Consider the following 3156-nt stretch of genomic DNA (forward strand, 5'->3'; position numbering starts at 1 on the left):
GCTCCCAAGCACCTGTGTGCCTCCTTCCTCCTCCTCTCTCCCTCTTCCCCTCCCTCAGTGCTCCAAGAGGCTGCTGGCCACTGATCTCTATAGCCTTAGGCAGAAGCAGCACAAACAAAGGAGAGAGGCACTGGCTGTTTTCTTTCAGGCAGGGAAGCTCTGAGGCGGTGGCAGGGGAGAAACCCAACTCCAAATATTGGTGGAGCAGAGTCCTCAGCCTTGAATATTCCTAGTGCTTAAGCACCTCGAGCCCATATAAGCTGCCGCCCCTGGGCAGGGGCATGGATGGGCGGCTTTGTCCATTCCATTTTCCAGCTTCCACTGATCATCCAACTGTCCTTCTGTGAACACAACACACTAGACATTTTCTACTGCTATGTCCCCTAAGTCATCAAACTGGCCCGCACAGACACATACATGATGGAGTTGCTGATGGTTTCCAACAATGGGCTTGTCACCACCGGAGCCTTCATTGCATTGCTCATATCCACACCATCCTCCTGGTCAAGATAAGGACACATGTCATGGAAGGGAAACACAAACCCCTGTCCACCTGCACAGCTCAAATCACAGTGGTGAGTTTGTATTTTGGGCCTTGTGTCTTAATGGGAAGGTTCCTGTGCTGAAGGACAAAAGCGAACTTCTAACAGATTTGTGTTGCAGGCCAATTGTTTGCACCTTCACACTTCAGGTATTGTTGTTCCCTGTTCACATAAGAAGGACCAGGGAAGTGGGAGGGTGAAGGAGTAAGTCTTCCAAGAGTTCCCTAATCTGATCCTTTCACACTTTTCTCATCCCTTTTCTCTCTAACCACCAGAAACCCAAGAAAGGGTGTGATTCTATGTAAGACATGATGCAAAAGGTCAGTTTAATTTCACATTACTGCTGTCTTTTTATGACAGGTTTCAGAGCAGCAGCCGCATTAGTCTGTATCCACAAAAAGAACAGGAGTACTTGTGGCACCTTAGAGACTAACACATTTATTTGAGCATAAGCTGTCGTGGGCTACAGCCCACTTCTTCGGATGTCTTTTTATGTAATTTGGAGTCTTTGTATCTTTACTAAATGTTCTAATAAAATTCTTTAATGTTTTCATTTGCCCTCAGTGAATCATCATTCTACATATAGGGATTCCTAACCAGACAATTAGACAATCAGACCTTCTGTTTATCACAGGTCATCAAGTACCACCCAATGACCTCTATGTTAACCTCACCTCCCAGAATCTATAGAAAGCTGGAGACAATAGCTCTGAGAGGGGAAACTGCTTTGGGTTTGACTGATGCAGCTACAGCTGCCTGAATGCTCAGAGACCCTGAACCAGTCACAAAGATAACTACAAAAGGTTGAGGGGCAGGCTGCTGCTCCAGGATTGCTCTAACCATTGGTGGACAATTTGGGGAGCTAGAACCCAGTTTTTTACAAACACGGCATCACTTTTCCCCACTCTCGACGGGGGTGCCTCTAAGGTGGCCCTCCTCCAGCCGGAGTAGATGGTGTGCGGATTTGATCCCTTAACGCCAATGGAGCTACAATTGATTTTCATCAGATGAGGATCTGACCCTTCGTCATTGTTCAGTCTCTCTGTCATACCTACAATCAGTGTGAAATAAACATTTTTAAGATGTCATATAGCATTGCACCTTCAGCCTAATAAGTCTTTTATTTTAGTGATGTCAGCAGAAAGAAACCATATAATTGTTGAGAAAGAAAGAAAGAAAGAAAGAAAGAAAGTGGTTCCATTCATGCAAATAGAAATTGAAAATCAGATACAGAAAATCAAAGCAACACTGAAATCCTCCAAAGTTCTCTCCCCAGGGGAAAAGAAATGCTGCTTAGCCATTAAAAGTTCTATTCTTGAATTTAATCCCATGAGGGAAAAGAGTTAAGAACATGCAGACTGGTTAGGAACTTTTATCTCCTCTTCAGATTCACAGGCAAAGAATATGAATTTGAAACTGCTCAGAACTCAATGGAACTGTATCAATTTACACCAGTTTAGGCCTTAGCTAGGATCTTTTAGTGTTTGCCTCTGGCTGCTTCTTAATGACCAACATCAAACAGCCAGGGTAGCCTGAGCTGTGGCTCCCTCTGGTGGCTGCATCCCAAAAGCTGCTGATAAAATGCAGAGCAAAACATCTCTGCTCTCCAAGAGCTGTTTATGTGGCGTTATTGAAGGAACAGGCTATTCCAGGCCAGCTGAGTCTCTGGTGCAATTGAGATCTGAGCTATTGTAGGTCACATGTCTGTGCTTCAAACATATATTTTATTCTTCAGTCTCCTTGGGATGCCACTTGTCATTCAGCCCTGCCTTGTTCCTGGCCAATAGTCCTTCCAGGGATGATGCCAACATATGAGATTCAGGATGAGTCATTTCCTCCTTTGGGCAGTTAGGTTTGGTTAGGACTGGTGATCAAGGTGGTTACTTCCAGAGCCGAGATCATAGCTGGGCTTAAGCCCTGGAGACCAGATTCAGCTATTTAACCCCAGGGCAGGTACGTCCTGGGCTGTGATCATACCTGAATCCCACACAACCCAGGATCAGCTCAAGAGTTGGGAGGGGCTTTCAATCCCCCATCCTATTTAGTCCTTTACCTCTCAAGCAAGCCTGCCCGAGCAGGAGAGCAGAGAGTGGTCGTCTGTGGAGTGGGTCCCTGTCTATCGGGAACCGCAGAGACCCAACCTCTGAGGGAATATGGTGACGGGGCAGGGAAACAGCTGCTGGATAACACAGTGGCGGGGGCATTATTGAGCGACATAGAGACAGACAATGACTGAGAATCCTGGCAGTGGACTATCAAATGCTTCTCAGGCTGGGAAACATTCCACAAAGACCAGCACCGTAAGTTTGCTATTTCAGTTAATATGTTTGGGGTTTAATATACTGGAGGAAATGTAATAATAATAGGAACTATGAATTAAATTGAAACTCTGAGACTTTTAAAATCATTTAATAAAACATCTAGATGGAAAATATTTTAAATTGAAAATCTAGTTTTCCTTTGGAATAATTTAAATTGATTGGAAATTTAGATTGAAAATACATGCAGGCACCTTTAGACTTTAGACACAGACAGACACACACACAGCCCAAAGCCTGTCTAGGACATAGGGAGAGAGAGGCAGGGGACTAGACCCCCAGCTCTGCTCTCACAC

This window comes from Mauremys reevesii, linkage group 13 (assembly GCF_016161935.1).
Source record: "Mauremys reevesii isolate NIE-2019 linkage group 13, ASM1616193v1, whole genome shotgun sequence".
Taxonomy (NCBI): domain Eukaryota; kingdom Metazoa; phylum Chordata; order Testudines; family Geoemydidae; genus Mauremys; species Mauremys reevesii.